Raw genomic sequence first — 14280 nt, 5'->3', positions numbered from 1 at the left:
AGAATCTGCAGAACACCGCATAACGTGGATGAACTTGGAGGACATTATGCTGAGCGAAATAAGTTAGTCACAAAAGGACAAATATTGTGTTAGTCCGTTATTGTGAAAGTTAAGGAGAGGTTTGTATATTGGAGGACATTTTCTTTGTTGGTTGCCAGGGATGGGAGGGAAGGGGAGGGAATGCTGTTAGATAGATAGAGATAAATATTGATTTGGGTGAAGAGAGGGGCAGTGTGCCAAATGTGGGTGACCAGTGTGGCAGCATTGAGGATGGGAGGGACGGAGAGAGTTACATGGGCAGTGCAGACAGCAGGTGCGAGCCCCTTTGTAGATGCGGTGCTGAGTTGTCAGTGAGGGCAGGCATGGGTGTGGGGACGGGCAGATGGGTGAACAGGCTGGACAATTGTGTATGTCTGGGTGGAGAGTGTGTCCGGGATCGTGTGTGGGGTTGGCAGGCAATGGGCCTCTCAAAGAGTGTGAAGGGATGGACACTGGGAGGAGGTGGCTGTGGGGAGGAAGTGGGAGGGGAGCTGCTGCATTGTGAATTTTGGTCGATGACATGGGACAAAGTGTGTGTTGACTGCTGTATGAAGGGTGAATTTGCTCTGTGGATCTTCACCCAAATCCTAATAAGAAAAAAAAAAAAAAAGAATGAGAACAACAGACAGCCTTCCGGAAGCTCACAGCCAAGAGGGCTAAGAGTCTTTATTATACCGTCTGAATTGTATTTGAAGACATTTCAACATAAGCAATATGATATAAATATGGCAGTTGACTTTAATCTCTCACCTAGGAGCAATTAATTGTCTTAATCTGGAATACACATGCCAAGAGTAGTTAGCTAGCTTTTAATCAAAAGACCATACTCAAGAGACTGGTACCGCAAGCCAGTCAGTGAGTTGTCCTTATCATGCACCAGCACCACGGTTTTTTTTAATTAGCAGACTGGATGTTAGGAATGGGCTTTCTTTAGTTAAATTACTGATTTTGTTAATTAGTATAAAGGTGGCTGGAAATTTATGACATTTGCAATAAGGAGATTATAAGAATTATTACAGAGGAACCCCAGCCCCTGTCTGACCCAGGTATACAAATCTATCAGGTCCTCAGAAATCTAGGGCCCTCAAAATGGCACCTTAGGCTTGGTAAGTAAATGGCCCTGTGTCTAGCTGCTTGCTGATTCCTGACACCTATTTATTCTGACAAATCTGACTATTCCTCTCAAGGGACTTTACAGATGGAATTAAAGTTACCAATTAATTAACCTTAAAATTGGGAGATTATTTTGGATCATCTGGACAGGTCCAATGTAAATCACTTCTGATCTTAAAAAAACAGAGGAGGCAGATGGAGAGTCAAGCAGAGGAGATCAAGTATAAGGAGAGGTCAGAGAAATTCAAAGCATGCGAAGGATTCACCACTTCTGGAATTGACCTTTTGCTGACTTTGAAAATGGAAGATGGGGCCACGAACAAAGAAAGGCAGACTTCTACAATTTGAACGTGATCCCTGTTTGACACCCAGCAAGGAAATGAGTACTTCAGTCCTACAGCTACTTGGAACTGAAATATGCCAATTCAAGTAAGTTTGGAAGTGTTTTATCCTCTAAGCCTCCAGAAAAAAACACTGCCCAGCCACCAACTGATGTTGGCCTTGTGAAACACTGAGCAGAGAACCAGCTGAGACTCTACAACAGTAGGTCTGGTTTGGTTTGTGTGACTTTTACTTGATTATGACTCATAGTGACCCTACAGGACAGAGTGGGGTTTTCCAAGTAGGCCCCATAGGGTTTCCAAGGCTGTAAATCTTTTCAGAAGCAGACTCCTGTGGAGCACATGGTGAGTCCAAACCGCTGACCTTCTGGTTAGCAGCCAAGCACTGACCACTGTACCACCAGGGTGCAACTCTATAAACAGCAGGAAATAGATAGCAATGTAAATGACTCCTGACTATAGCAACGGAATACATTTTGTCTGGCAGAGAATTATCAATCTCTGTAACCCAAGTTCTCTTTTAACTAGTGTTAACAAAATTCTATTTTAACTAGTGTGAACATAATATGGTTCCCCCTTTAATTAATGAATTGAATAAAATCACTGACACAGTCTTTCTATATTTGCATTAATCATGTTTTTGCATTTTGAAAATCATACTTTAGCAGCACCAAGCATTAAGTGAACAAAAGACTGAATTTCCCAGCCTACTTGGTAGCTGTGTAATGGGAGCCAAGGAGAGGCGAGTGTTGGGTGAGATTTTGAAGAAAACTTCTTAAAGGCTGTGAGATGGGACAGGCCCTTTTGTGCATTTCTCTCTCTTCTTCAGACAGGGAATGCGGACATGCTGGCCGGTAGGACAGCAATCATGCTGGACCATGAGGTGAACTCGTGCTAAACTGTATGCACCAATATAGGTACCCGGTTCCCTAATGGCACCTACAAATCACGAAGATCCTGGACCAATCTGGACTGTTTCTATGAAAAACAAATTTTATCTTGTGTAAGCCATTGTAAGCCACTTTTTATTTGAAGTCAAACTATTCATAAATTATTAGCCCTAACCTCAACCTGCCTAAGTTGATCTGTCATACTGGTTGTCTTTTAACCCCATAAGGTTTAGAATTAGATACAGAGTTGATAAAGTAAGTCAAACCCAAAAGCAGTGATATAATTGTGTTAAGTTTGGGAATAAATTTTCTCTTATTGGTACAATCAGGGTTTATATGGTAAAGAATTTTTAATGTTTTTAAAATGTGGCATATTGGAGTATCTGATTAGCCTTCTGATACCTACTTGAAAGTTTTTTTTTTTTTTTTTTAAGTACATTATGTTAAATGTGTGATTTTAAGTTAAAGTTACAAACTTGAGCTTTGTAAATTGAATTTACTGGCTTATGGCAAACTATTATATTTTTAACTCTCATACACTGAACAGTGATCTGAAACCCTTATCTTCTGTGCACAAAATGCTGCTCTCAAACATTAAAAGGTTCATCTTGACGATGGTCCTGTCCCCAGGAGCCTCCTCTCTCCCCACTGCAAAAAGTCAATCTCTCCCCTCTAGAGGGGAGAAATTGACTGCTGGAAAAGAAATCCCTCTACTCCAAGATCACCCTATCTACCTTTGTATCATTCCCTTCCCCCCACATTCCCTACCTGGCAATAAGGGTCTTCCAACTCATGGCCACCCCGTGTGTGCCAGAGTAGAACTGTGCTTCATGGCGTTTTCATGGCTATGACCTTTTGGAAGCAGATCTTCAGACCTTTCTTCTGAGGACTTTCTGGGTGGGATGGAAACCCCTTTGAGTTAGGTGTGCATTTAACCATTTGTGCCAGCCACGTAATCCACCAACGAGGCTGTAGTTGTATGCCATTGACTCAAAGCAGCCCTATAGGACAGAGTAGAACTGCCCCAAAAAGGTTTCCTAGGCTATAATCTTCATGGGAACATATCACCAGGCCTTTTTAGTCAGCAGCCTCGGGTTTAATCGTTACACAAGCAAGGCTCACCTCCAACAAGACATTAATCCATTGCCATGGACTTGATTCTGACTCATAGTGATCTTATAGCGTTTCCAAGGTTGTCTATCTTTATGGAAGTGGACTGCCACGTCTTTCTCCTGTGGAGCAGCTGGTGGGTTCAAATCACTGACCTTCTAGTTAGCAGTCAATTGCTTTAACCACTGTGCAACCAGTCCTCCTTCCAAGAAGGCTAGTAATCATGTATTTCAGGTCGCATCTGAATTCCATCACCTTCCATGTACTTTCAAAGCCTGCACACTGTGATTGCCATGTACCTGAGCAAACTCATGCCTCTGTACTCCTGATGTGTACAGAGAAGAAGTACACTGGTCTCAGACTGTCTCTGAGGTTAGGAGCAGCCACATTCTTGCTCTACGCATTCAGAGAGGTAGTCTGTCCCCATATATATGTGGCCTCTAACAATCCCTGAGAGTAACACAATAGGTCACAGCTAAGACTAACAGCAAGGTCAGAGTGAAGGTTGGGCTTGTGAGCTTGAGGCAAACGTCCTTCTCTGACCTCTCTAGTGATGAGCTCACACTTGAAAGCATGTGATTTCCATTATCTGAAATACCACTTGCAAACATCAGGAACCTGAGAGAGCAGTAGTAGCAAAATGGTATTTTGGGCTTAGTCACTATCTCTTTAGAGTTTTAACAGGACAAACTGCACTCACAGATGACATAGGTAACCCATGACATCACTGACAGGAGTCAGATGAAGAGTCACAGCCATAGCTCATCTCCTCAGGACACAACAAATGTTGTCCCCTGCAAGGACCCAGACCATCGTCATCCACTTAGCAGCAGTAGCAGTGTCCTTGGTGTCCTAGGATCAGTACAAAACAAACAAAATGGTTTCTACATTGCATATAGGAGCTCTGGTAGCATAGTGCCTAAGGCACCTGACTGCTAACCAGAAGGCTGGCGGTTCAAACCCACCAGCCACTCCTCGCAAGGAAGGTTATGCAATCTAGGAAGGTCGTACAATCTATTTCCATAGTGATACCACCTCCAAAACCCAAGGAGGGGTCACTATAAGTCAGGTCCAACTCGACGGCACATAACAACAACAACAACAACAACACATTGAATATGCTACAGACCGAGTTCTTACACAACTTTATTAGTCAAAGCAACTGGAAGTTTTACCTTACCTCAATCTCATGAAGGTAAACAACATTAAATTTAGATTTCCTGATTACATGCTGATTTATTACAACAAAAAAAGTGACTGCTTCTTGAATTTTTTTCAAACCAACCATAACATGCTGTCATATTAATCTCCTACTTAGCAACTGGTAATAGTCAACCAGGTCAACCACAAGGCCATATTAAATCATTCCACCAACCTCCCCACCTCTATCTGCTCTGGAGACTCCTATAAATGTAAACATTCCAGGAGACAGCTGCTAATCCTAACCTGCCTCTCATTCCCATACACCATGGCAGGCATTAGCAGACTCCCTGGCTACTTTCACATATGCTTAAAAATCTTAGGCATGAGTGCAAAAACATCTTAAACACCCCAAGCAAAGAAGAATGAAATTATTTTTAAAAACTCCCCAACTTGCCTATAGCCAAAGAAAAACATTTTCAGAAGTTACAACCTGTTTCACTATTCAGCTATTAAATTGTTTTGGGCAAACATGGGTTGGGGGGTGTGTGCTTATCTTAAGATATACATTAAAAGTTAACAGGTAATATGTCAAAAGAAATAACTATCGAGAAATTAATTTTTTGTACGTTATGTGTACCTGTTTATATATAACTTTATGCCTCAACTTAAAAAGTATAAAGGCAAAGTCATATGGTAGCCTTCTTTAATAACATTTTTTTCTTCTCTCAAAGTACTTTAGCTATGAGACAACATGCTCAGGTAAAAGTCAAAACTGAGCAGAAATTGTTCCTAAAATACACTGCTGATTCCACATTTACCACAAGGTGTCGCTGCTTCAATGCTAATTTCAAACTAAATCAGCAGCTAGCCTTGATAGAAAAGTGTTGGGTTTTGTTTATTTTTTGCCATCACTATATCACTGTGTGTACCCCGTAGGTGTAAAAAGTCCAGGAAAACCTTTTCTTTAAGGTGTCAGGCAACACATACATGGTTAACAGTCTACACTGAAGAATTAAACTATTAAGGCAGCTAGCTGTTCCTCAATCCCATTTTAAGGTGGACTTAACACCTGATTTCGATATAACCTGGCACCTGTAAAACTGATCAGGCCTCACTTCAGGTCAAAAAGGCAACAAGTGGGACAGAAGGATCAAAGTAACCCCTGAGTCGTGAAAAGGTCCAGTATCAAAAGTTCATCTATCCATGAGTCTATAGCGATAAATGGAAGAGAACAAACAAATCTCCCTCGCAGAAAAATATAGATAATAATGTAGATAACCCACCATCAGAGGTACAGCATAACTCCTGACCCCTTATGTGTGGGTTGCAAATGGTAATTTCTTTCCAGGAAGTATAGTATAAAAAAGTAGTCAGGAAAAAGAGTAACTTCATAGTGGAGAAACCCAACAGATAACTACCCCCAGCCAGGGGATCAAAGTTAACATAAACAATAAATCACGTTGACAATACGTACCATCAAGACAAGGTGATGAAAATGGTACTTCACCCATAACAGAAGTCTAATCATGAGAAAAACATCAAACAAATTCCAATTGATGGACAGTGTGGTAGTTCAGTTTGTATGTCAACTTGGCTGGTCACGGGTGAATGGCTGGGCAGCTGGATGTAGTATTCCCCATGATAAGACTGGTAATCAACTCCATGGTGGAATCTACTGTGAGCAGATGAGTAGCTGCTGTAGGGATGTGGTCTGCTTCCTGTATAAAAGGAGCCCTGGAGAACAACAGTCTCTAGCTTATACCACACTTGAACCCTGCATGCAGGCATGTCTTTGTTCAGCAGCCTGCCATGCTCTGCTGACCTTGGGATTTTCAATGGACTTGAATTAATGGTCTGCCGTGTGGTTTGGTAACATCAGGACTGTGCTTTTTACTTGTCAACCTCGGGCTTTGCAGCCTCAGTAGCCAGCAGCTGTCTGAGTGAAGAAATGCCTCTAGCTCCAGTGGGTCAGGAGCAAGAGGCAGAGCTGAAGCCCAAGGTTGAGGGGCTTTCACCCAGCCCCTAGAGTCTGGCACTCTGAACTTGGACTTAAAGCTTCCAAAATCATAAAAGAAACTCCTGTTTGTTCAAGCCATCCCACTTGTGGTATTTCTGTTACAGCAGCACTAGGTAACCAAAACAGACAGCCTACAACATACCTGACCAAAACTCAAAAAAAAAAAACCAAACTCACTGCCATCAAGTTGATTCTGACTCATAGTGACCCCAATAGGGTTTCAAGACAGTACATTTTTACAGAAGCAGACTGCCTCATCTTTCTTCCATGGAGCGGATGGTGGGTTAGAACCACCACCTTTTGGTTAGTAGCCAAAATGCCTTAACCATACACCACTGTTGTTGTTGTTGTTATGTGCCGTCGAGTCGGCCCCGACTCATAGCGACCCCTCCCTCCCCTCCCTTGGGTTTCCGAGGCAGTATCACTACGGAAGTAGGATTGCCCAACCTTCCTTCCGAGGAATGGCTGGTGGGTTTGAACCGCCAGCCTTCTGGTTAGCAGTCAAGTGCTTTAGCCACTATGCTACCAGAGCTCCTAACCATACACCACTAGAAATCATTATATCTGACCAGTATTCCACAAAACTGTCAAGGGTCACAAATAACATGCAAACTCTTAACAAAGTGTCACACTGAAGAGGAGCTGAGCCTAAGGAGATATGACTATTCAATGTAGTGTGGTATCATGGATGGGATCTTGGAAGAGATGGGGAGGGGAAAAAAGGTATAAAGAATCTGAACGATGTATGTTGTGTGCTGCCAAATCAATTCCAACTTACAGTGACCCTAAAGGACAGAGTGGACCTGCCTCACAGGCCTTCTCAGGCTGTCATCTTTACAGTAGCAGACTGTCACATCTTTCTCCTGTGGAACAGCTGGTGAGTTTGAAATGCTGCCTTTCTGTTAGCAGCTGAGCGTTAACCACTATACTGCCAAACCAAAAAAACCCAATTTACTGCCATGAAGTAGATTTTGACTCACAGCAACCCCTCCTTGGGTTTTCCAAGGTGGTATCTCTACGGAAGTAGATTGCCCAACCTTCCTTCCGAGGAGTGGCTGGTGGATTTGAACCACCAGCCTTCTGGTTAGCAGTCATATGCCTTAGGCATTATGCCACCAGAGCAGGGCTCCTTAAATAAAGCATAGATTTCAATTTATGTGTAAATATTGGTTCATTAATTGTGACAGATGTATTACTGTACTAGCATACTATGTTAATAACATAGGAAACTGGGTAGTGGTATATGGAAATTTGGCACTACATCTGCAACTTTTCTACAAATGTAAAATCATTCTAAAACTCAAAGTTTCTTTAAAAAACAAAAGTTCACCCAAGGCATGGTAACTAAGCCATCTTCACATACAGAAGAATCTCTTTACATTCTTTATTGAGGAACTGAAGGAGCCCTGGTGGCAGAATGGTTATGCATTTCCCAAGAGAAAAGACCTGGCAATATGCTCCCAGAAAGTTAGAGTGTAGGAAACACTACGGGCACCAGTTGTACTCTGCCCTATAGGGTTACCAGGAGGAGTTGGAATTGACTCAATGACACATAACAACATTGAGGAATTCAGATTGTGTTCCTGTTGGTCATGTGATATTTGTCACAGAAGACTCAAGCAGGAAAAATGCTGCTTCAGTAAAAGTCATGTGACGGACAGTGATGGGAATGCAGAGTTTGAAGGCTCCTGTGCCATCCATAACTTTTTAAAAAAGCTCTTTCATCATTTCCAATAGAAACTCTATACCCTTTAAAAAGTAACTCTCTCCCATTACTCCCTTCCCCAACCCCTGCAACCTCTATGCTACCTTCTGTCTCCATGAGTTAGCCCATTCTAAATATATCATATCGAGTTCCTACTGCTAACCAGAAGGCTGGTGGTTCAAACCCACCAGCCACTCCTTGGAAGGAAGATTGGGCAATCTACTTCTGTAGTTGTATTGCCTCAGAAACTCAAGGAGGGGCTGCTATGTATGAGTTGGATCTAACTCAATGGCAGTGAGTTTGGTTTGGTTTTTAGGTAATGCAAACAGTTAATATGCTCACAGCTAACAAAGGTTACTGGTTTGAGTCCATCCAAAAGCACCTCATAAGATAGGTCCAGTGATTTACCCTTCCAAAAGTCAGCCACTGAAAGTGCTATGGAGCACAGTTCTACTGACACACACAGACTCACCACTGACTCAATAGCAACTGGTTGTTGTCTATTAGATATGTCATACAGTATTTGTCCTTTTTTCTCTGGCTTATTTCACTTAGCACAATGTCTTCAAGGTATATTGATACTGTACAATGTATCAGAACTTCATTCCTTTTTATGCATCTGTACCTTTTGAGAATGATCTGACCTAAACTGCTGTTCTGGGCAGCAATGAAGTGAGGTGTTTTGGTTACTTCCAGTGCCACTCTGACAGGAATATACCACAAATGGAATGGCTTTAACAAACAGGAGTTTATTCTTAAAATTTGGGGAGGCTAGAAGTCCAAGTTCCAAGTGCCAGGTTCTAGGGGCTGGGTGAAAGCCGCTCAACCTTAGACTTCAGCTCTGCCTCCTGTTCCTGGTCCACTGAAGCTGGAGGCTTTTCTTCACTCAGACAGCTGCTGAGGATAACAAGCCGAAGGTTGACAAGTGAAAAGGCACAGTCCCAATGTTACCAACAACACGGTAGGCCATGGATTTAAGTCCACTGAAGACCCAAGGTCAGCAGAGCATGGCAAGCTGCTGAACAACATGGTTACATTCAGAGTTCAAGTGTACCATAAGCTAGAGACCATTCCCAAAGCTGCTGCTTATATATGAGAAGCAGACCACATCCCTAAAACAGCTACTCAGCTACTTGTGATAGATCCCAACATGGAACTGCTTGCCAGTCTCATCATGGGGAATAACTACCACCACCTGCCCAGCGAATCAACCAGGCCCAGGCAAGCTGACACACAACCTTAACTACCACAGATGGAAACAAGATAAGGGCTTTGGAATCAAAGAGCCTAGTGTTAAAATACTGGCTAGTCATTAACTAGGCTGTGTGACCTTCAGACAAATTATCTAAAATCTTGACTCTCCTTGGTTTCACCAACTGTAAATGGGGTTAGTATCTACATCTCAGGATTATAAACATTTGTAAAGTGTCTAGCAAATGGTAAGTTCTTAGTAAATACTAAGTTTCCAGCCACTTTTTGTTTTCTCTATGGCCTGTGGACCAGATCTGACCTAACAAAGTTTTGTTGTAACAGAGCCATGTCTGTTCATTTATGAATTATCCGTGGCTGCTTTTGTGCTGCAACAGTAGAGTTGAATAGTTTCATAGACTGTACAGCCCACAACACCTAAAACACCATTTGGCCCTTTATATAAAGTTTGTTGACCCTTCATTTATTTTCTTATTTGACCTCCAAGCCATCTGGCCACAGATACTCCAGCTAAAATCCTTTCTCCTTTAATGCCAGCTCAGGTCTTGCATTTCCAACTCCCTAGTGCTCTTAGCTAAGGCACTTAACTGCTAACCAGAAGGCTGGCAGTTCAAACCCACCAGCCACTCCTCAGAAGGAAGATGGGGCAATCTACTTCCGTAGTGATACTGCCTCGGAAACCCAAGGAGGGGTCGCTATGAGTCAGGTCTGACTCGACGGCACATAACAATAACAACAAGTGCTCTTAACAAGCAATGTCCCATGGAATACCCAAAGTTTAACACATTGTTAAATTTAGAACCATCTAGAAAACCAAGCTGGAGACCTTACCAAAGTTTCTCAACTGAAGCAGGGGATGAGTTAAATGTGCACCAAGATAGAAACCCCCTCAGTTCTCTGGACTGTTGGGCAAACTGAGGAAGTGTCCTAAGGAACAGGACATTGGCCCCAACTGCTGTACAAGTATTTCCTGTATGTGCCATGATGTGAAAAGTTGGGAAGCACAGTCCCTGAGCTGTTTTCTACTATTCTTCCTTCTCCTATTCTCATGTACAAACACGTCACCAAAATCTATAAATTCTTCTCCTGAAAATTTTATGCAATCAATCTCCATTTCACCCCATTCTCCTCAGGCACTGCAAAGGTTTAAACTATTAAATAAGATATCCAAGCAATTGAGAGTTCCGGTAAGATGGCAGAATAGGCAGAAAGACTGCACAGACCCTCTTCAACAAAGAAAAGGGGTACCAATTAACAGATACAGAAGATAATCCTGGGACCCTGAGCTTTGCAGGGAAGGATATAGAACTGGACTAAACTCCAACTAGTAGAAGAATTTGCATGCAAACACCAAAAAAGGAGACAAACAGAGCTGTGGTCTAGCAGCAATCCTGATGGCACAGACAGCTTCGATGCTGCTAAGCGATGGTAGGACCTAAGAAGTAACCTAAAAATCAGCCTTGCTAGCCAGGGGCTGAACAGAGGACTGCACTGGTGGCTGGTGAATAAAAGGGGAAGCAGTGAAGAGGAAGGCAGGCTGAGCTGTGGACTTTTGCTGTCCAAAGGGTGCAGCCATTTTTAAGGTTTACAAGTGGCTTGACCATTTTGGATATTTAAACCAACAGCATTCTCCCAGACTCCAGGGACTTTAGACTCCACTTGCTGGGAACCACAAGGACATTCCAGATTCCAATGACTGTAAAGGTGCCATTTTCCCCTTGTTTCTCTAATACCCCACACCCTCTTGGTGAACGAAGATGCAGCCATCCCTGACTCTCACCCACCTTCTGGACTGACAGGAATTCCATCCCAGTCTGTGTGCTCAGATGGAGCCTGAGTGCCCTGCCTGGCCTTTTTTTTTTAGTTTGCTTGTTTTAAAATTATTTTTGCCCTTTTTTATTATTATTATTCTTTATTCTTCCCTTCCAAGGCTCTAGTTTTCAGCTTTTTCTCTCTTCCCTGTTCCTGCTTTCAACTGTATTCTTTCTTGTTGTTAACTCCATTCCTTGTTTTTCTTTTTGCATTTTTCCCATTTTCTTCTTCATTATTCTCCTACTCTACCTTTTTTTCTTTTATTGCCCTCTCCCCAGATACTGTGGGAATGTTTTTTCCTTTTTCTTTTTCACTTTTTTGGTGATTGTGTTTATGCAGTGTGTTTTTTGTCTGCTTGTTTTTACTTTTTTGATGGCTTTTCAATTGTTGTTTTTGTCTGAGTAGGAGACAGCAACCACACCCGTATGACACAACCACATCCGCACCTCATGCAGCTCCACTTTCTGAGAGCCACCACTTCCTTCTCTACCAACAGGCCAATGATAAATGACCACCAAGAAGAGCCTGACTCTCCCTTGCTGCTCTTCATGAACAGTTAACAGAGATCTAAATACAGCAATGTCACAATGTCTCAGAGACAATAGAACATCACAGTCCACACAAAGAAGCAAGATAAAGTGGTAAAAACAAGAGAGCAGGATACAGACCCAGAACACACCCCAGGAAAACACAGACAAAACCTAGAATAATTTGGAAGAAAACACAAGAACAAAATGACAAAATAAATGAAAATTTAGAAATGATACAAAATCTGCAGATAGAAATCCAGAAGATTAATACTAAATTGTCAGAAATAGATAACACATTGAAAGGGCAAAGGAACAGAATTGAATCCATGGAAGACAGAATTAACAAGACTGAAGACAAATACCTGAATACTTCTTTGAAAAGGGATCAATCAGAAGAAAGATCAAAACAAAATGAAGAAAGCCTAAGGATCATGTAGGATACCATCAAAAGTGTCATTGGAATTCCAGGAAGAGAAAAATAAACTACTGAGAAAACTGTCCAAGTGTTGCTGGAAGAGAACTTTCCTGATATGATGAAAGAGGAGAATATATCCATTCAGGAAGTCCAACGAACCCCAAACAGGGTAGACCCCGAAAGAAAATCACCAAGACATATCATCATCAAACTCATCAAAATCAAAGACAAAGAAAGAATCCTCAAAACAGCATGGGAAAAACAAAAAGTTACTTGCAAAGGACAACCAGTAAGAGTAAGTTCTGATTTCTCTGCAGAAACCATGCAAGTGAGAAGGCAATGGAATGGTATATATAAAACCCTGAAAGAGAGAAACTTCCAATCAAGAATTATATAACCAGCAAAACTGGGCCTCATATATGATGGTGAAATTTAGGAGATTTCCAGATAAACAGAAATTTAGGGAATTTGTTAAAACCAGACCAACCTTACAAGAGACACTATAGGGAGTCCTTTGAACAGAGAACCAAAAATGGTGAACAACTGGCTGTTAATAAACAAGATGACATAAACCAGAAACCAACACAGCTATGTCCATATCCAAAGTAAAATAAGCTTACAAGATTGTAAACAGGGAACCAGACACATCAACTGGCAAATGAGGACAACTACAAACCAAAAAGAGAAAAATAGTATAGTTATAGAACTTCTAAATGGGGAGGAAGTCAAGAGAGTTGCAAGATAGAATGTACTGTTCTAAACTGGGGGAGAAAATTATAAATCATAGGGTAACCTCAAAGAAAAATGATAAACCTTCACATCACAATAAAGAAGAGGACAAGCACAAATGTGTAGCAAATACTAAAACAACGCCAACAAAAGAAATGATAACAAGATTCATAAACATAATGAGTTCAGCACAGAAAATTATATGCAACAAAGAAACCAGTAACATCATGAAAAAACACATAACAAAATGACAACAACCAATTCATACTTGTCGATAATTACATTGAATGTTAATGGATTAAATGCACCACTCAAGAGACAGAGTGTTGCAGATTGGATAAGAAAACAAAACCCATCAATATGCTGTCTACAAGAGACACACCTTACAGAAAAAGACAAAAACAGACTAAAAATCAAAGGTTGGAAAAAGATATATCAAGCAAATGGCAACCGTAAAAGAACAGGAGTGGCAATATTAATTTCTGATCAAATTGACTTTAAGACAAAAACTACCATACGAGACAAGGAAGGATACTATATAATGATTCAAGGATCGATTGAACAAGAAGATATAACCATAATATATATCTATGGACCCAATGAAAGAGCCCCAAAATATAGAAATCAGACTTTAAAAGAGTTGAAAAGGCAAATAGATGTCTCCACAGTCATAGTGGGAGACATTAATACAACACTTTCAATGAAAGATAGAACAACTGGAAAGAAACTCCACAAAGACACAGAAGAGCTGAACAATACAATCTACCAACTTCACTTTATAGACATCTACAGAGCACTTTACCCAATGACAGCACAATATACATTCTTTTCCAGTGCATATGGAACATTCTCCATGATAGACCATATGTTAGGCCATAAAGCAAGCCTCCATAAATTTAAAACATTGAAATACTGCCAAGCATCTTCTCAGACAACAATGCTATCAAATTAGAAATCAACACTAGGAAGGATCAACAGAAAAAATGGAAACTGAACACCCCCCTCCTTAAGAAAGACTGGGGAAGAGAAGAAATCAAAATTGAAATTCGAAAATTCCTTCAGTCAAACGAGAATGAACACACAACATACCAAAATCTTTGGGACACAGCAAAAGCAGTGATCAGAGGCCAATTTGTAACAATAAATGCACACATCAAAAAAGAAGAGCCCAAATCAACACTTTAAACCAGTATCTCCAACAATCAGAACAAGAACAGCAGAAAAAAA

The 14280-nt window shown here is 41.2% G+C and overlaps 1 protein-coding gene across 1 annotated transcript in view; it reads right to left on the bottom strand.

The window, feature by feature from the left end:
• Nucleotides 1-14280, bottom strand: part of TANC1 (tetratricopeptide repeat, ankyrin repeat and coiled-coil containing 1) — a 258142-nt gene that overhangs the window by 157740 nt on the left and 86122 nt on the right. The gene's annotated exons all lie outside the window — the stretch shown is intronic.

This window comes from Orycteropus afer, unplaced genomic scaffold, assembly GCF_000298275.1.
Source record: "Orycteropus afer afer isolate SDZICR_OR568_19922 unplaced genomic scaffold, OryAfe1.0 scaffold00084, whole genome shotgun sequence".
Classification (NCBI taxonomy): domain Eukaryota; kingdom Metazoa; phylum Chordata; class Mammalia; order Tubulidentata; family Orycteropodidae; genus Orycteropus; species Orycteropus afer.
The sequence above is the reverse complement of the archived record's forward strand: the minus strand, read 5'-3'. Positions and strand labels throughout refer to the sequence as shown.